At 42.5% G+C, this 26,741-nt stretch overlaps 1 long non-coding RNA gene across 2 annotated transcripts in view; it reads right to left on the bottom strand.

Moving 5' to 3' along the window:
• Positions 1-26,741, bottom strand: part of LOC124849821 — a 137,671-nt gene that overhangs the window by 59,724 nt on the left and 51,206 nt on the right. For both annotated transcript variants that reach the window (XR_007030395.1, XR_007030396.1), the window contains exons 12-13: positions 22,070-22,148; positions 19,701-19,850 (exon numbers count right to left, since the gene is read on the bottom strand). This is a non-coding gene — a long non-coding RNA (uncharacterized LOC124849821). The remainder of the gene's footprint in view (positions 1-19,700; positions 19,851-22,069; positions 22,149-26,741) is intronic.

The following is a 26,741-nucleotide window of genomic DNA, read 5'->3' as shown; positions in this document are numbered from 1 at the left end:
GTTGCAGGCCTACTTCAAAATAGTTCACACATCGATGGGTTTTGTCACGGTGGTTTGTCACATGAAGAGGACCTACTCCAGATTTAGGGCTTATTTTAAGGTAATGAAAACGAAAAATGATAATTCTTAGATTCACGTGATAATACCCTATAAATAAATACTATATTCCATTTTTGCTGATTGATTTCCCCCCAAATCCTACACACTGGACTTTAAAGACACCTGAAGGCTTCATAGGAGTGAGGTGGATTTTCCAAGAAAGGTAACGTTATCAAAGTCTTATCTTTCATGAGCGGCTGCTCCCTGACGACTTTTCTTTGGATAAATGTTCTGCAAAGATGAAGAAAGGAAGGGAGAATAATGACAGACAGATTGAGGTAGGGTAGCGGACATAAAGACAGAAATATTATTAACGAATGACAGGAAGAAAATTGAGGTACGGAAACTATAACAAGATGGCTGTCACAAAGATAAGAGTTCACCGTGTGCTGGTCTTTCACAAAAACAAGCACATACAAAGTTTCTGAGACACTTTTCCTGTTCATACGACAGAATTGCAGAGAGAGAAATGTGCTTTAGGACGCTGCTGGGCAGATTACACAGGGGCTAACAGCATGTTCACAGGATTAACTCAGTCTGCTCGTCTGCAATATGTGTAAATATTTTGTGCAACCTGGGATGGAGTAACATGTTATAATGGATTATTTTACACATTATCCACGCACTGTCTCAATGGAATATGGAGTATCGAAAGCCAAACTGTGCGACATGGATGGAATTAACTTGGGGACGTCACCAAATTTGATGTATGTAGAGTGTACGATGATAACACTGAACCATACACAAGTCATTACACAAGAATAAGACGTCATCAGCTCGTGCGTCCTCCCTCTGCCCTGCTGAAATGATAAACAGCTAAACTAAGCAAAGATGAAATAGTGGTGTTTATGTGTATGACAAAAACATCCAAAGAAGAGAAGGAGGAGGAGTAGAACGTGGACACCGTGCGTCATTCCATGCATCATAAAGTCTTATTGGTTTGTTAGTAGATGTATCTGTGTCATTGCAGTAGTCACATTGTGACAGTCTGATTTTCGTCCCGGGCCATCTTTGGTCGCAGGACTGTGACAATAACAACCTTCGAATCTCTCTTACAGAGCAACATACGACCACTGTTTTGGAGCCACGGCCAGGTTGATCATCATTTGTCTGAGACAGCCCAAGATTAACATAATCAGTTATTAATTATCAATATTTATTCATCCTTTTTAAAAAATATCAGTATTAAAAGGCAAAGTCAGAATACTCTGCACAAAATAACAAGGATGAGGGAAGGATGCTTTTAATATTGCCGCAACATCTATAGGAGCAGCATCTACTTTGTCCCTGCAGGTTAAAGTAATGACTGGCGAGCTACTTATTGAACATGTCGTGCCGTATTCACATGCAGCAGAGAGAAGGGTAGAAGAAAAATAATGAAGAAAGATGGTTGTACATTGATGTCTCAACTCAAAACGAGCCACAGTTAGTATAGTGTAGTATCTGAGACTGTACTCCAATAGAGACAAGCTTAAACTAAAATACATAAGTGTAGCAGCTGTGTACACTGTGTATTCCTGCAAGGGGAAGGAATGTCATTGATTATTTGACCATTTAAACAACAGCTACAAAGCCAAGAATATATCTTATAGAATAAATAAGTAGTAAAGCCAAAGAGATAAATAGGAGACAAAGAGCAAGAGACAAAGAAAGAGCAAACAGACCATTAATCAGGCACCCAGGTAACGGGCATGCTCAGATAACCTCAAGCCAGCTGCCATAGCTCCGGGCGGGGACGCTCACCACACCACGAGTAAAAGCGGCTCCTCGCTGGTTGGGAGACAGGCCTCCTTTGTAAATATCTATTGCTTTTGACATTGACTGCCACGTCTCGTCGGCTCAAAATTATCATTTCAATTCTCAGACAGAAAAAAACAACCAAACCTTTTGAAAATGCCATGGCATAAGTCAAGGACAAGAAAAGAAATGTATTTTGTACAGTTGAGGGCAGTTACAGACTGACCATAGGTGATTCAAATTTTTTTCGGATAAGAAGAAGAGTCCTGTATTGCTGTGTGATAACAGTTGAAAATAAAACATTTTTAAATGAAAATTCTGCAGGATCTACTTCAAATATTTTTTTTAGATGTGAGTGCATATGCAAACAGATGCTATACATTCTCACACACACTCATGCAGAGGAATAGTCATTATAAAAAAACATTCACCACATCCCAGAGTAGAATTCAAAGGCTAAGAGCACAGTATGGCTTTCTGACTTGATTTGTAAGGGAACAAATAAAGATGCACACACGCTGACACGCACACACGCACACACACGCACAAACAGGAGGAAGGAAGGGAAACATTTAGTGATGCAATACCGGTCCTCTCCCTCCTGCTTGGCGTGCTTGGAAACCATGGCAGCAGTCGCCATGCCAACAGTGGCGGCAGCCTTCTGTAAGGGTCAGACTCAATGGGTGACACCTGACGAATGCACATGCACGCACGCACACACACACGTATACTCATATACACAGGCAAAGGGCCACTGAGGGAAAAAGGGAACAAAGAAAAGTGAGCAGGGAGCTTTGCGCAGGTGGGTAAAAATACATGCTGAGATGCACACAAGGGCATGTTCATGTACATGAGCAGACAGCAGGACATAACCCCCCCCCAACGCACACAGACACACACACACACACACTGACACAAAACCCTTCACACAGTGTAATGCTTTCAGCAGGTGTACAGAAAGGCAACCTTTCCTTCATCCCACTCCACCTGCTCTGAGTCTGTGTGCTCCGCTCTGTCTATCTAATTAGACAGCCTGCCTGAGTCGGGCTGTCTACATGGGGGCACGCGCACAAAGACAGACACACACACACACACACACACACACACACACACAAAGAAACACACACATACACGAACGCACGAACACACTGACACACACACACAAGCATATTTTCATTCGTCTTTCAACACAAATCACACAACATCTACAGCACATAAATGACAAGAGTAATATATCACTTTGCATTGCATGTACACGCACAAAGACACACTCACACATGCATGCTAAAAAGTCACAAAACATACACACAGACACACAGACACACACTTACACACACACACACACACACTTACACACACACACACACACACACACACACACACACACACACACAGCCACAACCCACATATTAATAACCAGGTCTCCAATGTCAATTTGAGCTCTCAAGGACTGTGGGTGCCGAGCGAGGCAGAGGCCACACAGAGAGACAGAGTGAGACAGAGAGAGAGAGGGAGGGAAGAGTAATAGGGTAATGCATTCAGGCTCTTATTCATGCTGATCCCCCCACTGGGTGCACAGACTCATTTACCTAAACAATACATTTCAGACAGGGCACAGAGGACACAGAGGGCTGGGTGAGTGTGTGCGTGTGCTCGAGGGTGAGTGATAACACGCCATTGCCCTTTGTCTGCTCTAAAAGGCGTGCGATTTTTTTTTGGTGTGTGAATGAGAAAAGGTTTTACGTACAGTATTGCCTGCATGTGTTGTAGAGTAAAGAGGGAAGATAGCAGCCACTGACTCCGAGGAATGTTCAGTCGACGTTTGCCGTGGCACTGAACACCAACGGTCTGCATCTGATAGAGAAGAGAGAAGGCATGAAAAGGCAGTTGAGGAAAGGCAAGAGAGGAGAAAAAAAAGAGAGAGCAAGGGAAGAAAAAGCGAGAGGCCCTTGAGTGAGACAGAGGCTGAGAAATGTGGTACTTGACCTCCAGTGTGTGCTTAGCATGAAGGAGGGAGGATGAAGTCTGCCTCTCTTTATCTATCTCTGCCTCCCTGAAGGTCGCCTGTGTTCATTCAGTCCGCCTGATACTTGACATGAACAAACACTCACACAACACCTACACACGTATACACACATGGCGTATACGTGGTTGCTTAAAAAAAACCAAAGTGTGAAAGAGAGAGACAATTCTTCTGGTCTTATATTTGTGGTTTGGGCCATTTATCATATCATGAAGAGTTGTTCTCACAAAGTGATTTGCTGAATCCAGGGAACACAGTAACAGCAGAAAAGTCAGAGGGAGCAACATCAAGCTCAGCCAAACATATGAGTCTGAGTGGTTAAATAAAATCATTATTCATGTTATATGCAATGAAATATTGTGATAGTTATATAAACTGTGCCTAAAATACAAATACAAAGCAAACTTGCTGACTTTTTTTGTTTTCTTGTGAACACAAAACAGTTTTTCTCACCAAAACACATTTGTCTTGAGAGCATTTCCCCTTTTTTCTTATATATTTTGAATTGTCTTAGTGTTTGTCTTTCGCCCCCTTGTTGGTGCATTGCTACATTTGTTGGTCAGTGGTACTCTCATTCATTGGAACAGGAGCGAAAGCAGTGCACGGAGGGTACGTTTGGTTTACCCTCAAACAAACAAAACAGGGACCCACATTGCTCCACAGCGCTTCTAGTGGTCATAATCTCTGCAGGAGCCCTTGATTCTCTGGAAAATCAGTTGAGAAATTGTGCATGGATATAACAACCAAATGGGAATGTCTGTTTTTGGCTTAAACTGCAAATACAATACTCAACTAATCAACACCTCCTGCTTGTGTTTCTTGCCGTGTAAGACTTTATTGTTGCTATTTTATTATGATTGTAGTACAAAAAGTGATCATCCATTACCAATGATGGTCAAAACTATGTGAGACCCACATTGCAAGAAAGACAAATTTTCTTTTACCAGTTGAGCTGAAATGTGCACATGGGGCGACACTATGCTGATACACTGACGCACGGCATGTTCTGAATCTGCACACATTCTGAACATATGCTCAGAGGTGTAGGCCTGAAAGCACAGTCATTAACCCAGCCCGACACTAACACACACACACATGCACACACACACTCAGAGTTGTAGCAATGAGATGCTGACTCAGTGCAGTGGCTCACTACATTGACCGTACACATAGTGATGACCCACAGCACGAGCACGCAATCGTTCTAGCCACATTAACAACAAGCACAACAAGTCCTAATGATGTATGGTAATGTATTTATTACATAGGCTGACAGACATGTTTCCTTAATGAGAACGTGTATTTGCACACAACAACACAAAGGCTGCAATCATTTCAAATGGAGAAACTACTGGGAGATGCTGACACCACAGACTTATTGACCTGAAACCCTCTGCACCATGTTGTCGGATTCATCTGTCCGGCTTTGAACGCACGCACGCACGCGCACACGCACACATGCAACATTTCTTTAGCTTCATGTCCCTCTTTTTGTTTTTTTGGTGTTCTTTTTGGTGCACTTCAAGTGTAAGGACATTTTTAGAAGTTTCCTGCCCTGTGTGTATTTGCCAATTTTGAAAAGTTCTTGTGTGCGTGTGTGTGTGTGTGTGTGTGTGTGTGTGTGTGTGTGTGTGTGTGTGTGTGTGTGCGTGTGTGTGTGGGGCCTGCCTGAGGGTATGTTTGCACAGTACGGTGTGCTGGCCTGCAGGGTTTTTTGGGTGTGAGGAACGGGTGAGATACGACAAAGGGGAGTCGACAACATGCCCTCCTTGTACACATCAACTGAATCACATCCTGATACACACACAAACCTACACACGGTGGTATGAGGGGAAAATGAGCTAGTGCAAATACTGCTCAACATATCTTGCTTTTCTAGCACAGGAAGAAAAGAAAAAAAAATGCTGCTGTGCGGAATATTTGCTAGAGCAAAATACACAATCCCACAATTGTTTAAAAGTCTCCGTTTCCCAAAGATGCCAGTCTGGCATGAGTTAAAAATCAGAGAAATATGCAGCAGATAATTGGGAACATATCCACACAGCACACTGTTTATATGAGCCAATGTTTTTGTGCATTATGTCTCCAAGGCCTCTGAGCGTATTTGACAGCATCGAGAACATATGAGAGAGTATGTGCACTGGATGTATGTGTCCCGCTTCCACCAAGTGCATGTGTGTATGTTGGAGATTAGGCAGATTAGGCAGGTAGGTCTGTGTAGAACTATGTGCACTCGTGTGTGTGTGTGTGTGTGTATATGTTTGTGTTTTGGGGGTGAGTAAGCTGCTGTTATCATCACATGCAGGTGTGTGTGTGCGTGCGTGTGGCTGTCTGTCTGTCTCCCTGTGCTCTAAAAATCTTATACAACCCCAGGCCTGATTTCCAATTAGACCGATGTTTGAGCCAGTAGATTATTCACATAATATGAGACTCACACACTCTCAAACACACACACACACACACACACACACGCACACACACACACACACACACACACACACACACCGTTAAAATCACTCTAATAAGGAAAAAGGTCAAATAAATGAATAAAAAACTGCATGGCTGATTTTTAGTGCTTGCTTTTTGGATTAAAACCATTACTGACCCAGGAAACACTGATTACAACAGGGGACGATTATGACTCATTAGAAGTAGTTTGGCCCATTTCACGAAACATTAATGTTTTGGAGAATTGTACTATTTACACTGAAAAATTATAACTCGTGTATGCTACGTTTGTGTGTATCTCAGATGTGTAATTTGCTCATCAGAGATGGGAAAGTTGTGGCAACACTCAAGTTTTGCTTTGCATGATGACAGGTTTGTTTCCATTTGTCTCAGTCGGAATATTTTCAAGGCGATCGAGATGCTTATCTGCGGGGCCTCTTTCCCTTTATTCAATCAGCTTTGTCTAATTCCTCTTGTTTTGCTCAAAAGTTGGCAGCAGTCTTGTTTTGTGAGGCTCTTTGTTTCTTCTCTCACCACAGTCACAGTTGTTGAACCCTTGTTGGCATGATTTGCAAGCGCAAAAAAACGATGTACTTCCAACTCACAGTCTTCTTTTTCAAATAATTTTCTCTGGTGGGCGTCGCCATGGACTGATAAATTGCTGACCAAACATGTGGCATGACCCCAGGCATATCCACCAACACTCACTCGTTTATGTTTCATTTTCTAAATGTTACTAATTACTGCTCAGATATTTTCCACCCACGATTCATTTCTCTGTAGAAGCGTTGGATTTGTTTCATCTCCTTTTGCTTTTGCTCACTCCGAGATCCCTCTGCCTCCGCCACCCTCCCCACCCTTACTCCATCATGTTTACTGTGGCCCGGTGGCCGACTGTAGCCTTAACCCCTCGGCCCAATCAGTGGCACTGGCTTGGGCTGCTAACTGAATTGGGCCGGAGGTCTAATTCTAATGTGCAGCAGATGGCTGGGGCATTCCTGCATTCAACCGGCCGCGGGCCGCCATTGTGCTCCACTCTGCTCGGCCCAGCGTAATGTAAACCACCATAGAGAGTCAAATAAAGACAGAGAGACAGACACCTCACTCAGTCACCTTGAGGTCCCACAACTCTGAGTTGAATTCACAGAGATGTCTGCAAATGTGTTATATAAATACATACACATATATATATTGTACACTGAATGAACACGGCAAATAAAAAAAATCGATCTCTATTTGTTATGCATCAATGGATTAATCCATCACTGGATGGCAGTGTTGAGCTACACTGGGCGTCGGGTTCTGGTGATGCTGGTGAACAAGGTTTGACTGAAGACGTAATAAAGACACAAATCAATGGCCATAATTTGGAGAGGGGCTCAGCCTGAGTTAGAGTTATAATTTCCCTGGTTTCTGGAGCTGCATTGGAGAGTAAACATTGTAAGCACTAAATCACAACAGACAGAGCGCGAAGGAAGGAGGAACAGAGGGAGGTAGAGAGAGAAAGAGAGGAAGGAACAGAGTGACACGAGGCAGCGAGGTGGAGAGCTTAAGAAAGAGAGATAGGGATACAATCAGAGCTGCTAATGTAATAACAGCACAACACAGAGATGAGGGAACATTGCTCCTCACAATGGCTACTATCACCCGCTATCCAGTGCATCAGGAACGACGCGTTGGGGAGCGCGCGTGTGTGCGTGCGTGTGCAAACACTGCACACTTTATGGCTGCGCTTACTGTGTTGAGACGGCTCCCCAGAGTGCAGCCTGAGTGCTGCGAGGACGATTATGAGTAAGATAGAAAGCACACACGAATTTGGGCTTTGTTGCGCAGCAAGATAATAAAAGATGGAACTCTTTGTCAGTGCGGGTAAGTGTATGTTTTGGGAATAAATGACTGACAACACAAAACAGCCATTTGGGCTGTGGGCGTGACAGTAGCTCTTTCTACAATGATCTTAGATTTGTAAGCAAATGTGCTCACACACTTTCTGTCCAAATGCGACGGGCAAGTTTTGGTTTTTTAATGTTCTGTGTGCTTGCGCGTTGGTCTGGGAGAAGTCAGAGACAAATGGCAGAGACTGTGGGTGGTAATTGCAGGTGATTTTGGCTTGTACACAGTGTATCCTGCCTTTCTCTTATTATAGACATGCTGAGGCAATGCAGTGTCAATGCAGCTAATTACAGACAAGGTTTGAAGCCTTAAACCGGTACACAAAAAATTGGAGCATCGACTCACTGGAGTATATTCTGCTACATCACACGTCTCCACCTGTCTGATCGCCGCCCACAGACTAAGCATTTACAGCCTGCCATGGCGTTGTAACACACTGACCAATGACGTAACTTTATCGATAAAGCCAGTGGTCACATTATCTTTGCTCTCTCTGCGCTTTAACCTTTGTCTGCGGAACAAAGGACCACGTTTTCTTGCATAACCACTGGCCACGGTTTAATTGTAAGAAAGCCAGAGTCTTGTTCATCTGCTAATTAGCTGTTGTAGCTGGTGTAACTTAGACTGCAAGCTACAGAGTTTCAAAAGATATAGAGAACAATTGATTTCCTTCTGTTTCAGTCGTTGATTATCTGGACACTGGACAGGACAGAGACCCAGGTCCCCCAACACGTGTAAATTGATGCTTAACAAATACGTTTTTAAAGTCTGAATATAAAAACTTGATTGTGAGTATTTTGTGTGATTAGCTTAGTCTAAGACTTTAAAAAAAGAGTTAATGCTTAGATCTTGCATTGTTTCTCTACTAATGCGGTGAACGTCACGGTACTTCAACATTGGGATCCTTTGTGTGCCCTCCCTTTCTATCTCAGAGCACATGCATGCATGCACCAAGATCTGCAATGTGATATAATTATAACTGAAACACTACTACATGAACCAGAAATTCTGTTTAATTGATTCATTAATTCAATTTCCCAAATATATGGTAAATCATTTAAATCATTTATAACTGCTAATAATAATTATGAGGCTGATCTGAATATCCTGATTGCACCTACAATCAATGTGTTTTATTCATTGACATCCAATAATTCTGTATCTTGTGATACTGTGAAACTCTAAACCCTGAAACTGTGCTGCTGTCACTCAAGCCTTTTGCCACTTTGACTGTTGTAAAAGTGAATGAGTTCATTGCTGTGCCCTGAAAAAAGTGACCCATCCAATAGTTGCAACTTGGAAAGTGTGTTAAAAATGTTTTGCATTGTCGACCATTTTATCCAAATGTGTAGGGCCTCTAATTTCATGATCTCAGTGCAGAGCCTAAAGTGAATGTACATTAGGGGTGAATCCAAATCAACTTTTGTTAGTTTAACAGCAGGAAAAAAAAAGTTGCAGCACCAGATGGATGGTTCAAAAAGGTTGTACTCTTGTCTTTTGATTCATCATGGGTGTGCTTTGGGCGTAACATGCAGTAAACCAATCAAGGGTGCCATCTCCCATTAACTGTAAAGGCCAGGTGACCTTGCACCTTGGCAGACTGATAATAATGTATAACGGCAGATTTTCTTGGTAGTTAGAGAGAACGCTTCCTTGCAGAGGAAATGCTTTCACTTAGCGCACAAGCAGACCATCTGTGTGTGTTCTGCCACCAGGGTGTAGGCGTTGTGCACTCACTTATGTAGGTGCATATTACGATCTTGATAATGCAGCCTGAAAATGAGAATAAAATACTGCGACGCTGACTTCAGACCAGGTGTCTGCTGGTCACTTTCCACGCCCTCAAGATAATGATGAGCCACCCATGTGCCCGACCACACCTCATGTCAAGACCTACATGCCTATGGGCGCCTAGATGGGCTCAAGCTCATTTTCTAGTCAAACAACGTAGGTGCTGGACAGAAAAATGACACATAACTGCATCTGTCTGAAACCAGCGAAAACACCTGGTAGCTCTCGGTGTAAGGCAGGGTTTTTGGAAATATCATGGGAACAGAATCAATTGTTGTTCAAGGCAGATATCCAGAAACTGTGACTTCAACGTGAATGCACGAGAAGCACAAACGGATGAGCCCAGACTGCCTCAACGATTATCAATTGCTATGAAATTTGGCACTGACAATAATATTTCTCCGAGACTGAATTATGATGACTTTTGAATACTTTTGTGCTCCCCTTTATTTTCACCTAGCGCTATGTTCAAATAATAATACCGTTCCGATCAACTGCTGTAGGCTACTTGGTGTTTAGTGCTAATTAAGCGTGCTAGCACATAGCCATCAATAGTATATTAGAATACTTAATACTAGTACTCTTTAACTCAAGGCAAAATGCTTGAGGCTCAGCAGCATATAGTGACAACTGACGGCTGTTTGGCATTTCTTTTATAATAGACTACTTCAGCGATAAATTGCTTTTCAGAATGATTGATCTCGACTCATTATAAACAGTTTCCTCGAACGACTATTCATTTCACCAACTAAAACTTTCTCTCTAAAGTACGGCGGCCTATGACTGATTCCTGCTTTGTTAGAACTTTTTTTGGCAACTCTACGGGTATTGATTGATATCTTACAACATATTGTGTGGAGAACAACCACCGGTATTATGATGGCACTGTGTGCTGCACACAATATCTTGATAGTACTGTATAGCCAGCTAACCAGCAATTTCCACCCCCACTCACCTGCTTGTTCTGCTTTTGTACTCTCACAAACACAGACATACGCACACACTGTGAAGCGTCTACCCCTCAGCAGTGATGTCTCTTTCCCCTCGGTAATCACCACCAGTTCCTGCAGACGCGCACACAGTTATATCTTCGTGTGTGTGTGTCTGTCGGCATGCAGCAATAATGTCTCAATGTGCGTCTTACTCATATTGTCCATAGTATCATCATTAATCATTTCTCCTTGGCCCAGACATAGCCATCAGTTATTGAGAGGTGCAATAATTTGGAATTGATTTAGCCCCCCCCCCCACACACACACACACACACACTCTGAGCCTGGCTCAGAATATAAAATGCTCCTTTGGCAAAACAGAAGAATGAAAGCTAATGATAAAGGGCTGTCAGCGTCTGAAGCTCTGCAATTCTGCAAATAGCTGCGAGAGTCGTTCCTTCCCTTCTCTCGCGACACTCCTCTTATTGTCTATTTTCTGACCCTCTCTCTTTGGCGACAGAACAACTAGGTGGCAACACCGTAGGGAAATTGTTCCTGTTGTGTGCGTTCACTTGTTTGTGAGTCGGTGTGAGAGAGGAGGAGGAGGAGGAGGAGGAGGAGACAGGAGACAACCTGACGGTCGGAGTCTCTCCCCTCCCACACAAACCCCCTTGTGTTATCAAGGATACAGATATAGGAGAGAGAGCGTGTGAGAGAGACAGTCTCAGAATCCTTGAGAGATAGTTAGAGAGAGAGAATGAGAGACTGAAAGAGAGAGAGAGCGCCAAGCTGAAGAGCAGACAACTGAGTTTCTATAAATAGGAAAAAGAGTTGGGCTGCTCCTTAAAACTTTGTTCTCCCTGTCTTTACTTACCCTTTCTATTCGGAATTTCTCCCACTGATTAAATTCAAACCAAAGCAAAACTCCCACGATACATTTATCGTGTTAAAAGTAGACACCTGTGTGTAGTTGTTGTGGCCCTGCCAATACGTAGGGAAATTAACAGTGTGGAAGCAGCAATGGAGCATTTCAGAAGATAAAGATACTTTTATAAATTCCAATTATTTTGACACTATTTCCAAACGTGAATTCATTTTTGACATGAAACCCCTCCCTCCTCTCATCCACTGCTGCCTAATCTCTGCCTCCTGCTCCATTGTTCAAACATATACTGTACACAAGAAGACAAGTGTGGTAAAGCCTTGTCTCTCTTCAGTATTTGCATGCAAACCAAGAATTTGTTTTACTGTGCAGCTTTTTAGATAGCTGCACAACGGAAGTCTAAAAATCAGTTTATGTCTCTATAAACTCAACTTCTCCTGTCATAACTGTGATAAACAAAGGTTCTGCTATGGGAACCAGGGGCAGAATAGTAGAAGCCGAGGCTGAGACCTTTATTCACCTCCACAACAGAGATACAAATCACTGTACAGCTTATCTCCTAAACCTGATCATGGTTATGTAAGAAGCCTCGCCTGATGTTAGTTCTGCCCCCATTTACCATGTTCATTCACTGTTGCTGAGGTTTGCTGTTGATACAAATTCAACATTTCCGACCTTAGAGCAATTCAGAGAACACTCTCCTTTCCTTTTACAGGCAGGCTTTTATTGTGAAACATCTGCAGGAAATGTTGAGTACTGACTGAAGTTCATCAGTGAGCGAGGCGATTACTTCTGTTTAGATCAATTTTGTTCTGATTTATGTTCTGGACTAATGCTATACGTTGAAGCCATATGGTACAGTACCTATCTATTTATGATGGCAAATGGTAAATGGATGGTGTTCATATAGCAATTTGTCTAGTCTTATCGACCACTCAAAGCACTTTACAGCACAAGTCACAGACGCCCATTCACACAAACATTCATACAGTGCTGCTATTTACCGTGCTTTTACTCTCACCTTCATACACTGCCGGCACAGCTGTCAAGCTGCCCAAGGACACTTGGGCATCCGGACTGGGAGACGCCGGGATCGCACCACAAACCTGCTGGTTAGTGGGCGAACCCTCTCTATCTCCTGAGCCAAAGCCGCCAAATCTTCTCTATCGCTGCGTCTGTTACTTCCCATTCTTGCCTAGCTTTTCTTTTTCCTAGTCTCAACCTCATCTCGTCACCAACATGAACCTTCAGACACAGACACATGATATGCCACAAGAATAATTAGCATAGCTAAGCCTCTGAATGGGCAGGTGTCTTGTAATCCCCATGTTTGTATCTAAAGTTTATACTGATACGGTGACAGCCTAAAATAATAGCTCCTGTGAAGAGTTAAACTGTCAAATTCAAAAATGCATTGATGATATTGAACTGGTCAGAGGGGCATGTATGGGAAAAGAAAGCACTTTTAAAGTGCCTGCACAGAGAACAGCTTCCATACACAGGCGCAAGATGGGAGAGCTAATACTAACCCTCACCCCAACGAAGCAACAAGTTTAACAGAGGTTTTGGAGGGGATGAGGGACTTTTGCAAAGACACAAGTTAACAACTGTGCAATAATAATAAATCTGAGCTCGCTAACGTTGACCAAAGAACAGAGGAGGCTGAGACACAAATTGAAATGGGGTCGAGTTCAGGGAAATGTCCGGACTTCAGTGCATGTCTGAAATCAGCTTAAGAAGGGAACATTTCCGAGTATATGACATTCCTGAGCAAAGGGGTCGTCTATCATGAAGTTTGTGGAGAAGTTACAACATGACCTGCCCGATACCGCAGACAACAGACATTGACGGAGCATGACATCAAGTGGGGACACCGGCCGCCCGTCCCAAGGCCCTCTGAGGACAGGAAAGACAAGCTACCGTCAATAGGAGTCAATATAGAACCAAAGAAGTGATTCTGGACAAGGCCTGGTGGTTTTGGATGAGAGATTAATATACTTTGATCAAGATTTACCTCCAGCAGTACTAGCAGAAGAATGAGGTGAGAGATCCACTTTCATACGTAGGAACAGACTCGCTCGACAGCACACACGAAGGACAGAGGACTGCCCATCTGTGTGGAAACACAGAGGGAGGGCCAGGCTGAGCAGCTCTCCCACCCGGCCCAGGAAACAGTGGGAGGACTGAAACAGCAGGAGAGGCAAAAAGAGCACGAGCAAACATCAGGGAGATGCAATGCTCTCAGAAGACAGCTCATATCTGTAAGATAGACTTTCTATCGCTTAAGTGTTTGAATCCACCTCTTTTTGCCATTTAAAAAGGAAGATATTCGTGGGAAGAATACACAGGGAAGACCCACATTTTTTCTTTTAGTGTTTTGGGTGGGCCCTCAAGTGTTTTCCCCCACAGCCACAGATTATTCTCTAGTTCAGGCCAGGGTCATCAACTGTCTCAGTCTTGGAATCGCTTCTCTTTTACTTAGTTCTTAGCTAATGTTGCATAGTTTTTGCTTGGTCAGGGAGTATTCTAGTTTTATTTCACAAACTTTAACTTTGGGGAATAATAACACAAAGCCAGTAATAAAGTAAAATCCAATTCATTTCAGTTCAATGGGCTGTTGAATCTGATCAAAACGAAGTAAGATTTTATCCGAAATGAAGATGTAAAATATCGACAGGAAATTCACTTAAATGATGAGGAGCATGAAAAACTGGAGGGAGAATGGGGCTTCACTAATCAGTTTTTTCCCTCATAAATCAGGACGCAGGAGAAGAGTTGAACATGAGCGTTAAAGAAGGCAGATAAAATCCAGTGAGGGGAGGAATAGATGGTAATTTAGTTACTCTATTGAATGTACTGTATCCATGCACTCCCTGGAAGTTTGGTTTATAATATTGGAAATTATATTAAAAGGAAATTCATTATATTTAAAGGAAATTATAATAAATATAATTACCAATATTTAAATATTCTCTTAGAACAAACATTTGACTCTGAAAAACCTGACACTTTTTGAGGATGTTGATCTCATGAACAGATGGAAGGATCATTTCCCTAACAGAAGGGATTGCACTCTCTGTTCCGCCCTTGATTATAAAACAAGTTAAATTCTCTTATACTCTCCACACTGAACTGGGCTTTTAAAAAAGCGACAAAGCCACCACGCTGCACGCCAATAATCTGAAATGTGGAACATTCAGGCTGATATCTGTTCTATAACTATGACACATGTGTAAACGTTATACGTTATATAAAGAGACACATAAAGGGCATTTGTCTCAGTTAACAGATTTCTTTAAAGAGTTCTACTTAGATTTGGTAGAGACGACTCAATTATTAAACATAAACAGGCACAATATGTTAATCCAACTGCAATCATTTTAACAATATGTTCATTTACAGTACAGATTAATAAAAGGAAAACCTAACTACCTTCATATAACTATGGCCCATCTAGAAAAATTTAAACCAGATACCTTTTGGTAAATAGAGTCTTTTTAACTTTTATAAAATCATTAAAAAAAATGTTTTACCTAAACATAAAAATAAGGACATAATAGGATAAAACTAAATTCCTTTCTTTCATCTCAACTCAAGGACAGAATTCTCAAATTAATATATTACCCAGTTAACATAAAAAATATGTTAACTATCATCTTGCAACACAGATGAGAGTCATGATGCACCTCATCATATATTGCTGAATTGAGAAAATACCTAACCATCCACATACAGACAATCTTAGCTGATAACAACTTACAGCGTTTCATAAATACGATCAATAATCGTTTGGTGAAATGACTCGTAAAATATGGAAACCTATGATAAAATAATATAGGAAATATAAATGCTGTGCATTTGACTCAGATTTGACACTAAACAAATTGAATAATGCAATATATAGAAAAACATATAAAGGAAGTTTTGAAATGCTTGATGAGAATCCGTTATTAGAAAACCAAGACTTTTATCAAGGTTTTATCAAGGTTACGACATTGCGTTAATAGGATGGTGGGAAATGTTAATGTAAGGTAAAATAGCAAACATTACACTTCATACATTAAATCAAAGTGGGAGAAAGAAGGGAGGGAAGTTATATCTCAGGGAGAAAAGACAACCATATGAAGGTATTAGTTGAAGTGAAGCAGCTCACAGAAATGGAGGGGAGCTTGGTTGGACAGATCTCATAAGGTTTATTGCACACAGTTAGAAATCCAACTATGTTAGTACCTTCCTGTTCCACTATCTCCTGGGGTGCCCTGTCGTCAGGGGCTATTCGAGAGGGATACGCAATACCCAACACGACATTTCAATGTGAAATGCCCTGGAAATGAAGACTATATATTTACATGTATTTCGAGCATGGTTGAAAAGAGATCAATGTCTGATGAATATACTGCTGGAATCTAGTAAAACGGCTCTTAACAGGAAATGGTTATCACAGGAGAGCCTCAGCTCTCCCATGGAGAAGATAACAGCATTTGTCAATCATAAAGTGGAACAATTTACTGCATACTGGGCAAAATGAAACAACTACTTAATGGCCCAAAGGCTTGATTTTATTTTCACAAATCAGTAATTTGGTTGCAGGGAAAGGATCCCACCCTACTTGTTCAATGGTTCTTTTTCATCGCTGTTGAGTTCTTTCCTTTATCAGTGTAACTTTGTCAAGATTTTTTTTGAGAATCGGCAAACATGAATATAGGCTAAATACATTCATCATCTCAACAAAAATTTGACTGCGGTGCTTTTGTGTGGTGATTTGGCTGATTCGTTACTGTACAATTGTGAATACAAGATGTGTATTTAATTTTTGCATAGTTAAGGTTAATTCTACTTCTGCAAAAGGCAAAATCAACCACAGAAAAAATGGGGAAAAAATACCAATGTGTGTCTGTGTATAATATATGCAGCACCTCCCACAACTTAACTCCTCACAATACATTACAAAAAAAAACATGGTGTATTTTTTACTTAAGTTAGACATAATTAACAATCCCACAGATAGGTGGTTTTAGAGAACAACAGCAGCAACAGGGCCTCGGGCTTGTCTGAAGCACTAAGGGAGAGTTCTGTTTAAAGAAATCTACATGCAAGTATGTTAAACAAACATTTGGTACCAGGCAAGAAGGTTTTTGAATTTGCTTGTCTCAAAACTGCCTAGAGGAACAAAAACCTCACTGATCATGACTTCAGTGGAAACTGTGGGAATGTACAGTTTGTTCATTGATCTCTTTCAATTAAAAAAAAAATCACAATCAGACCACCAACCTAGTCCCAGATGCCACAGATGCCCTGTTGCTGACGAGTAGTGGAGTCTGCCTTTGTAAGGCCCAAAGCTTTCAAAGGTCCTTGCTTTTCAGAATTCTGAAATGCTCAAGATTTTTCTCTGATCCCGTCTTTTTTTACTCTCCGTTATGTTCTTTTTCACTTCATCCCCAGTTCCTCACAGCGAGTGAGGGACATTAATACAGCAATGGCACCAACATAAACACTTAAAACCAATAGATGGACTAGCACCCGAAGGAGCTACACTCCATCAGCCTGAGAAATGGACAACCTGCTGTTTACTCCTGCTCAGGTATAGCTACTGTTTTTTGCCCAAAATTGCACTCATTGGATTCATTTTCTAAATGAACTGAATTTGAAGGTGCAAAAACGACAGCCCCGTTCACAGACATGCGCAACTGAAAGCACTCTGCACCAATTACCCACAACCCCGTCAGCCAGGGCAAGTTATGGTTCAATTAGAATAGAGGGTACAAATAATCTAATCCATAAATTAGTTGAAGTCAATTAGGACAACTCACCAATTAAGCACAAATCTGTTACTTGAGGGCACAGCTATAATGAGGTTGCGGGAGGAGCCACGCTGAGGCTGTGTCCTTGCTTGTTTGTGTCGCGCTCAATAAACACGGAGCTTTGACCACGATTTTGATACGGAATTAGAAGGAAAATTGAATTGGCTGGGAACCGAGCCCATGTCTGGCCACATGACGACGCAGGAGACGGAGAGTGAGAGTGAGAGAAAGAGAGGGGGAAAAAAAGGGAAGGACAATGAGAGTGTGTTTGCGTGACTATATTTAGATGCTGTGTCAGTCTGAATACAGTTGACGTAGAGGCTTGTGTGTTTTTGCAGTGCAAAGTGTCTGATTTTCATCTAACTCAATAATAGCAAAACCCCAGTGATTTTTTTGCAAGGGCAGGAGTATTTATAGACGGCTTATTTTCATTCCAGAAGAAAAAAATCTGAAAGAGACAACTACTCCAAACAGCATTAAAAAATCAGCACGCTGACAAATACTTTCAATTAATCCCAGAGAAAGGAGCTTAACACAAACCCAATCACCTGACTTTCGACACATTCTTACAACCACTGGCCTCCTCTGTCATGAAACTTGAGCTTTAAAGCTGATTGACCTCTGACACCCCTGACCCTCCACCCAGCGATGCCTTAAAGGCTCACCTTTCTTTACAGCCAAACTATAACATGAATAGACGGAAAATATATCGGGTGCAAACGGTCAACACAGAAAAAAGGCAAAGGGAGAAGACGTCGAGTTTTCTTCTTTTCCACTAGATAGTATTCTTTTGTGATGATATGAGGCAGCACTAGAGGCAGGATACCATTGATCTCAGCAACTGCAGAGTGCAGCAGTTTGGGCACATTAGAGACCAAAAGCCTTTTAGAAACAGGCCTGATGATGACAGCATGTAACAGTGTCTTTTTATGTGTTCTCTCTCGTCTCTCTCCACTCCCTCTACACAACATGACTTGTCAGTGAACTGTGGTGAGATTTGTGGGGGCGAGTGGGGCTACTGGGAGGTCTGAATCACACACCTTTGACACCTCCCCAGGCCCTAGGTTATTCATACACTAAATCTGCAGTCATGTAACCTTTGTGTGTGCTGGGCCGCATGATGGGGAAGAGGAGAGGGGCAAGGGGCCACACTGATGTTGACATAGGTTGACAGGCTGCTCCATGAGCTGGCCCTGCTGCCCTAGGAAAGCAGGCCGGAAAGCAAGTAAGAAGGGAGCCGAGGCGCCAGTCAACCCAGCGCCTCTCGCCTCCCCGGGCCCACTTCTGGTCTGGAGGAAATTAAGCATTGTCTTCATTTCCCTCACCGTTTGCTGTCTGAGCTCTGAGCCTCATCCACACGGGTCTTTGGAGATGTTGGGGAATAAGCTGATGAGCCGCTGCCAGAGGCTATGGAAAACTGTGAGGCTATAGCTGCCACAGCCAGTTAACCCTTTCACTTCTCCCGCCAGCAGGGCTAAAAGCCCTTACCTCAGGTGATTACCTCATGGACATCAGCACCTGGCAGCCATTCATCATTCCCAGTAGCACTGCAGCCTTTGATACCCTGATGTGGCTCTAATGGCATATTCCAGAGGTAGAGGACTCACATACACATATATGCAAACAAACTTGTGGGTTGTAGGGTAAATACAATTTGAAAGGATATCCATTTTGCCCTTTGACCCCTGGAAGCATAACAAGAGTTTCATGTGGCTGACCCAGGAGAACAGCACTGTACTGACACATGGCAAGGTCAAATGAATAACTTATCGATGGAGAATTCAAACACTAATGCTGGTGCCCTTTTGAAAGGGGTGAAGGGAGGGATGAAGACAAATGGGGAAAGGTGATGGGAGAACACGCACAAGAGGAAAGACGAGTAAATCTGTGAGCCAGTAGGGAAACACAAGCTTTAAATAATCACAGGCAAAAATAATCCTAAAAACAGGAAAACAAGTGAGCTACACATCTGCTCCTATCTGCAGTATATCAGCTGTCTCTGTTACCCTTTTTCAGAGGACAGGGGGAATGAATACGAGGAGGACAAGCATGACATAGCAGACAGACTGTCAGTCTTTAGGAAGAGCCCAAACCTGTTTTGTGGCGAGCTCCTTCCTGGCTGCTCCCAAGATCCCCCAGATGTAGTCAGCCAACTTCGTCCAGGGTCCAGAGATGTGATCTTCTTCACTGGTTTGGTCAAAGAAGCAGTGAAACTCATCACAAGTCTGCTACAGTACCAGCACCTGAAAGAAACAAGGCATCAGACGCATGGTCGTAGTGTGCATACGAACCCAGAGCTGAAGCCCACAGGGTGTTCGGAGGGTAATGTCTAAAACACATTTTTAGTAGAATTTAAGTGGCGCTGAGTCATTTCCATTTTGATGATCATTTCACACACATGAACGGTTAAAAGACTCAGACTATTTAGTACAAATGAGCTTTAATCAGAGTTTGGTCTAATTTCCAAAATCAGGCTTTATAACAACTCTTCATTTCATATTCAAGATCCTTTGACTCTGTTGATTTCTGGATCTGAGTAGCACTGTGTCTCTTTTCTTCTTAATTATTCGCTTCCTTGGAAATGATCAGAGCTGTCTAGCACCCTACTTGATCAACAGGTCTCAGTGTAACACATTATCATAGATTTTATTGTCTTAATATCCTAAATCGCCACGATGTGTTCTGTTCTTAAGCTTCTGTTGCTCTGTTTTAACATCTTTTTTCATGCAACGCACCTTGAGCTGCATTGTAGCTATGAAAAGTGCTATATAATTTTAAGTTTAAGTTTTTATTAATGCTTTTCTCGCAGTTTGTTCTTTAACTGAATATTAAAAAAGTTAAATGTCATCATTTAAATTAAGACTAATAACCTGTAAATACCCTATTTGCCAGAAATGAAGTGTAAATCAACAAAAAGCAGATGGGAGAGCTGACGAAAGATTTGTGTGAAAACTTGCAGCTAAGGTGTGATGTTTATTGACACTCTGACCAGCTTCTTGTGCATTGGATGCTACTCACACACACATGAACACACACGCGCACGCACACACACAGAAAGCAGCGGCACTCTACATGTTCACTATTCATAGTGATATATCTGGACCTAATATGGCACATCTGGCTTTTGTTTGGACATTGCCCTCCCAGTGTTCACTTGTCGGCATAGAGGCAGGAATGGGTCACATGTGGGTGAGCACAGGTTTGATATGTTGCATCAGACACATTAATGACACAGCAGGCCACAGAGGAAACAGTAATGTACTAAAAAGTAAACATTTATGGATCACAAATCGCTCATCATGTGTAAAAACCAATGTACACTAATCTAGGCCATTTGTGGACAGCTGACATATGAAAAGAGAGAGATATTTGGGCATGACAGAAGTGTCACTGTGCTCTGAGCTCTGTAAGGGAGCACCATTAGCACACTGCTTGATAACTGACAGCTGGCACGGAGAGGAGAGGGATGGAGGGGTGAAACAGAGGGGGAGGAGACAGAGCAAAATCTGTGCCAACCATCACCCTCTGGCTGTTCTCCTCTGTTGTAATCACAGCAATAGTGCTCTCACTCGGCAACCCCTTGGAGACCCAGGTACCTTAGCCACATTTGACATTAACCACAAGGCGAATACACCCATGTTTAATACAGATTCCTTTACCATCTTCCTAAGTGTGCTTCTTTCTCTTTCATTACTCTCATCATAAAAACAAGTCCACACACTGAGCAAAAGGATACGTATTTTCTATCTCTCTTTTGTGCCTTCCTCTCTTCTTCCCTCCTGCTGTTTTGTGGTGTAGCTCAAGATCTAATCCTTCTGTTTATTTTCATTCATTCCCTTAGTGCAGTGAGCTAAGGAAGCCTGTTTCCGAAAGTTACATCACTGACAATGACACCCATCGCCCTCAAACGTCCATATCTGCTTGCCGTTCGCTTCTTGTGAAAACGAGTCATGCTGAGTGTGAACAAAACGTATTTTTGGCAAAGCCAGTGCCAGTTCTGACAAAAGTGGAAAGGATGAGTCAGGAAAGGGCTGTTGGTACTAAAAGTGTTGGAGTTTTTTCTTTAGAGTCAATGTGCATGCTGTTCCAAAGTGGCGCCACTTTGCCAGAGTGCCACAAAGGTCTGGACCCTCCTATGGGAACAGAGCTGCAGACACTGATGAGGGGAAACAAGAGGAAAACCCTGGACAGAAGGGACCTCAGAGAGATTCCACTGGACTCACCATTGGAATATGCTTATTCTCTGGGACTTGGTCATTTGCCAGACCATCATTATTCCTTCACAGCATCACAAGGAGTAATTGCGTAGATGTGCGCAGAAGAATCTAATTCACCATTTAGAGTGGGGAAATTAAAGGGAGATTTTCAGTGCGCCCGAGACAATGTACAGCAAGGATAAGATATCTAGACAAAAATGATAAAAACATGATATGTTAATAGATATTATGATAGCAATCAGTACCTGTGTCTCATAGCTGAAAGGGATGATCCTCTTGAAGTGTTCAGTTGTTGAAGAAATCTTCTGTGCCACACTCCACTTTCTGCCATCACACAAAGAACAAGATTTTCACACCGTTTGAATATCAAATTCTAAGACTTTTCAAGGTCAATGCCTTCAAATTCAAGGACCCATAAAGACAGAGTTTGAAAAAGGAATCAAGGTTGATTACCGTTACAACACCAAAAAAAAATTGTAATCAGAATCAGCAGACTTAACAAAAGACAACAATTGGTGTGGTTTGAACGTGTGAACACTCCTCAGTTATGCTGTGTTACAGTGATCAGAATTGTGTTTATTAAGGAATTTGCTTGATCTAGTGCATAACAAACATAGTAAATAGAAAAATAAGAGGAATGATAAAGCAAATTAAAAAAGAATTACTGTGAGTGAAATAAATGAAACAAACAAAAATAAAACAGTGTGTACAATATGACTAATAGTGCAATATGTTGCTAGGATTTACAGATGCACAGGTTGTTCAGGAGAAGACGTGCAAATATCCAAGAGGTGGATGTGAGTGGGGGAATGGTGATGGCAGATTATATGGTCTCTTGCACGCATGCACACAGCGACCTATTTAGTGGCATTAAACAAAAAAAATATCAAAAGAAGTTCACTTTCTATTTTTGCGCGGAATATCTGAACTCAAACACGTTCAATTATCTATTATGAGTACTTTCAAAAACTTTCAGAGCCTCGATATTTTTCCATTCTCAAATTGGCAAACTTTCAAGGATCTCAAGGACCCGTGGGAACTATGAAAGACCAAGTCCTCACAACTGAGTTGCATTTATGTTAGAACTGCTGAGGTGTTTATTTTAGTGGAACTGTGGATTTGTGATATGAGGACCAAGTTGTGTGGATCCTGGGGGAAGGCCATAAAATATTTCAGCTGCCACAGTAAACTGCATTTTAGGTAGAGTCCATGGGTCTAAAGCTAAAAATACTTCTAATGATGTCCCCTGAGAGTCTGCAAACTTTGTATCCATTATGAACACAAAGTGTTATTCTTAGTTCTTTCCACAGAGACCACGATCAAAGTAGATTAAGATGAGCAAATTCATTTATGTTTTATTTGCATAAAACAAAACCTAGCTTGACCCAGGAAAATACATCCCTAACAGCTAATCTGTGGCTGTCACACTGTAGCAGGAAAAAAAGAATCTGCGGCAATTTCATAAACTCTGTGTGGCAAGAGCTGACCCTGAGTTCTCCCCGGAGTTTGTGGGCTTTCTTGAACATGCCCTGCACTGTGCTGCTCTCCGTGTACAGAGTACCTGACCGCCCAGACGTTCCATTTGGCATTCTAGTGCACACGCAAACACACACATACATACCAAACACTCATTCACACACATACAAAAGCTCAATAACATGTTTTAGCTCTTTTGTCCTCTTTTGCTCCATTGTCAAGCCACAAACTCACTGATATTCTTTTTCACAACACTTTAGAAATATGAGTCTGGTAGTAAAACCTTAATCTGCATAATTAAAGCGGAGGAACAGTAGGATGTTGAAGAAGGCTATAGCCTCCATTTCTGCAGAGGCCCGATATCTGCTTTAAGGCTCCTCAATATGCTGTCAAACATAACTTGCAATTGCAACACAAGTACATGTAAGCAAGTGCACTGTGCAAACATATTAACAAACATTGCTGAGGTGCAACAGTAACTCATGAACACCTACAATACCTAAAGGAGTCAGAAACAAAACACCCACTTCTGCATGTATTACGGAAACCTCCAAATAGCAGCACAAATTAACACAGAAGAGAGATGGTGCAAAAATAACTAATATCATAATACATATTAATTAAGTCACACCCCTACTTCATTCAAACACACAAACACACACACACACACACAAACTCGCACACAATATCAAACTCATCTGACACATTACAAGTCCTTGCGACATTAAACTGAATCGCTAATTTAAAACCTCTGTGACAACTTGCTCGGAGAGTTGCAACGTAATTAGACAGTGGAGGAGCTGGTACAGTGTGAGTGGAGATGGTTATCTATGTGATGTGTAGTTTAAATGGCAGTCGTGTGTGTGTAGGGAGGGGTGTAGGGAGAGGAGGGAAATGAAATGACAGGAAAGCGGCGAGATTTTGCTAGTGCAGTGTGAGGAGAGGAGAGGCAGGAGAAAGGGGCGTGGAGGGGAAACAGTTTGAAATTAAACATGGGGCAGAAGTGTGACTTGTGAGGGTGCAGGAGGAAGGGTGGAGGGATGTGGGGAAAATAAAAGGAGTGAAGAAGGGAGAGGAGAGACGAGGGGCACAGGAGGAGCTGGCCCGGGCCCAGGCATCCTCTGTGGGTCTCCACTCGGGCCAGTGGCCCCACGAGCGCCAAGGGCTCCCACGGCCCCGCCCACCTGCGCTACAGCTTTGATTTACGAGACATATGATCTTCACAGCTTTGCCTCCCCCCCCCCATCTACTCTTAGTCTGGACCCACGGTCACTGCACACACACACACACACACACACATTACTTAGCAGCAATGTCCAATCTCCCAAAAGGGAGAAGTCAGTGTAGTCCTTAATGAGGAACCAATAACCTGCAGTTGCTGTTAAAGACGTTAATGTAATACATATATGATTAGCTGATGTATCTTAATTATATGAGCTGTATGTGTGTGTGTGTGTGTGTGTGTGTGTGTGTGTGTGTGTGTTTGTGACTGGAAGAGTAGCAGAGAGTCAAAGAAAGAGGTGAAATGAGCAAAATGAGAAAAAGAGAGACAGCGCAAGACATAGCTAATGATTAGCGAGAATGAGGGGGTGAACATTTTGTGAAACTATATTTCTATTAAACTGAGGGGTTTCTTTCCCGGTGCGTGTGTGCCCTTCACAGAAGCACAGTGATGTGGCCGACCCAAATGACTGGGATATTATTGGGAGAGCGAGAGAGGGAGGCCTTTGTTGAATACCGAGCACAAAGCACAAAGCTGCCTCCTGGCCTCATTAACCTGCCGAAGACTGGCTTTGTTTTCCTCTGCAGTGCTCCAAACGCTGCCGACATCCTGTCCGAACGGGGTTTCCGAAGTCACACCGTGGACCAAGAGGAGGCAGCCTTTAAGAACCTCAGGACTGGGGAAATCAAATACGGGGGGAAAAGAGGTGATCTTTGTGTAAGAGGAGCAGTTGGGTTCTTTCCTTGTGCTAAATGTTGTCACAAGAAAAGGAAGACTCGGAAGGAGGAAATTACAGGTGCAATATACATTACAGTATATGAAAAACTTTTGTAAGAAGGTTAAATATGTTGCAAAGTGCCAGACAAGGCACGGTTGAAAGTCAATTGTTCTGTGCTGAAGGAGAGAACAATATCAAACAAAATACAACTTAAAAACAAAACACAGATCACACTGTCTCCCTTTGCAGTTGCAAAAAAACTACAGAGGAAGGAGAGGAGATGGCGGCGAGGGGAGAGAGAGGGAGGAACTGGAGCGAAAGGATGAGAATACGGTAAGGCAAAAGTAGGACGGGAGGTTTGTGCTCTTTCATATGCCTTGGAACAGCACGTTGTTGGTGTTTTTGTAAGTCTACGTGTTTGGCAGTGTGCACAGTGATGCCTGTCTGCGTGTGCATGTTTGTTTGCATGTGAGTGCGTGTGTCGGTGCAGGAGATTTCAATTTCATCTTTAATGGAAACAGCAAATAGGGGAACAAATAAAATACGAAAGGAGAAGAGCAAATCCTCCCAGCAGCAGCCCAGTCAGAATGGATGATGAGAATGACATGAAGTAAACATTCAGCTGTTCACAAAACAAGGTGGGTATGTGAGGACACGGAGGGAATGGACAGAAGACACAGAGGGAAAGGGAGGGGGAGGGGGGGCAGCAAGGACATGAGGAATGATGATGGGACAAGGGGATCAGTCATGGTTTGGCTTTAACTGTGAAAGGGAGCAGCCATGTCGGAAGAAATAGGGAAGCACCAATCTCAAACTCATATCAGATATCAATCAGATGCTGACATAAATAGCTGGATTGGGTACCGTGACAACAGGGCTGATCTATTTAATTCAATTCTATGCTAACGTCTAATGTGTGCTTAATATGTCAGGCATCAGCACTGCAGTGATAGACCTGTACACTGTTTGCCCTCATGGTGTTAAAACTGATTGCAGTGTCATGGGGATAGAAATACAACACTATCCGTGCTTATATTGGCCCCTTGTAAGCCTTGCTTTCACCTTGTTATTCTATATCCAAAGGGATGCGGTTTTCGCAGAAAAATGACAACTCGATTTACGGCGCTTAGGAACTGTCACCCATTGCATACCCAAAACAAGGAGGGAAAGAGCGTTCTCACGAAACCTATACCCGGTGATGGAAATGGCTGCGGCAGACGGTCAAAGAGCCGAATTGACAAAAGCAACTCAACCACGCAAGAGAAGAGATCCTGTTGACTGAGGAACAAAAGCAGGCGAGGAAGGAGAGTGATAGAAAACCAGATACAACAAGAGTAAACCTTGGACGACCATTCGTATCAGGTATCAGTAGTGGTATTGGTGCATCCGTAAACAAGAAGTCATCCGGAGCAGGAACAGTTTAGATGCAGGCTATTGGTTCTGATGAGGCCTTATAGATCAGTAAGAGCTCAGTAGGGACAGAGGAAAAGAGAGCGGCACA

The sequence above is a fragment of the Scophthalmus maximus genome, chromosome 2, assembly GCF_022379125.1.
Source record: "Scophthalmus maximus strain ysfricsl-2021 chromosome 2, ASM2237912v1, whole genome shotgun sequence".
Classification (NCBI taxonomy): domain Eukaryota; kingdom Metazoa; phylum Chordata; class Actinopteri; order Pleuronectiformes; family Scophthalmidae; genus Scophthalmus; species Scophthalmus maximus.
This window is presented reverse-complemented; position numbering and strand designations above follow the sequence as displayed.